Below are 1384 nucleotides of genomic sequence, written 5' to 3'. Positions count from 1 at the left end.
GAAAGGAGGAAAGGCAAAGTCGACCTCGGCGGAATTTGAACTCAGAACGTAGCGGCAGACGAAATACCGCTAAACATTTCACCCAGCATGCTAACGATTCTGTCAACTCGCCACCTTTATAATAATAATAATGATAATAATAATAATAATAATACAGAAAATTGCACTACTGGGTACTGCACACACTCTACGCAAAACACTTTCAATACAGTAAACATAAGAGCACCACAGCAAACCACAGCACATACCCAAGGCGCACAGAGCTGCGCTCGGTAGTGAAGTGAAAGCACGTTATAAAAATAAAACTACTGAACAATAATAATAATAATAATAATAACAACAACAACACTGATGACAGCAGTAACAGCTTTAGTAGTTGTTGTTGTTGCTGTTGTAACAATAATGATGATAATGACCATAATAAATTTTAATATAGATATAAGACCTATCATTAAAAGCCTATCACACACACACACACACACACACACACACACACACACACACACTAATGCCAACATATACAAATACAAACATATCTACCAACATATACACATAATACACAAATGTACCAATATACATGCACACACAGAATAAACATACACAAACTAATAGACACTCACTAATGCACAAACACATACTTCAGTATACACACGCTCATACATACACATCGCTGGTGGTGCTGATAGTGATGGTGATGGTGATGATGGTACTTTGACAGAGAACAATTAATTACCAGTGCATAGCAGAAAGGAAGAAAAAAATTATCATTTCTGAGCATAACGAGCTAATTTAATGCTTGTAAAGGACAAAACATGTGAGTCAGGTCATACGTACTTTTGTACGACTAGAGATAATACTTCCTTCGTTCCTACTTTCTTCCTTTCTACTTTCCTTTTGTTCTTCATTTCGTCGGTTACTCAACTGTCCCTGATCAGCAATATCTACAAATGGGCAATCACACGTATGTCCAGATGACACCCAGTGATATTAAGCTTCACTTTCTGTGTGTTATACATCTATGTGAGTAGTTCAACTCAGCACTGATAATGTACCTTGATCCAAAGAAAGCCATTTGAGCCAAGGAAGGAGACTTGAGCAAAAGATGAATCTTGAACCTATGACATCCAGAGTCGTTAGACTTCACCTTTTGTATTTTGTACACCTATGGGAGTAGTTTAGCTCAGTGCTAATAATGAACATTTCTAAAAAAAAAAAAAATGCTTGAGCCAAGGAGAAAGTCTTAAGCATAGGAAGGAATCTTGAACCTACAACGCAAACTCACTGAGTGATTCTTGAGTCAAAGAGAGTGTCTTGAAACAATGAAGAGACATGAACAAACAATGGAAATTTGAACTGTTGAGAAAGATTTGAGCCAATGAGAGAG

The 1384-nt window shown here is 36.9% G+C and overlaps 1 protein-coding gene across 1 annotated transcript in view; it reads left to right on the top strand.

Annotated features, from left to right (window-relative positions):
- Nucleotides 1–1384, top strand: part of LOC106870488 (1-phosphatidylinositol 4,5-bisphosphate phosphodiesterase classes I and II) — a 65247-nt gene that overhangs the window by 22384 nt on the left and 41479 nt on the right. The gene's annotated exons all lie outside the window — the stretch shown is intronic.

Source organism: Octopus bimaculoides, chromosome 11 (assembly GCF_001194135.2).
Source record: "Octopus bimaculoides isolate UCB-OBI-ISO-001 chromosome 11, ASM119413v2, whole genome shotgun sequence".
Taxonomy (NCBI): Eukaryota; Metazoa; Mollusca; class Cephalopoda; order Octopoda; family Octopodidae; genus Octopus; species Octopus bimaculoides.
The sequence above is the reverse complement of the archived record's forward strand: the minus strand, read 5'-3'. Positions and strand labels throughout refer to the sequence as shown.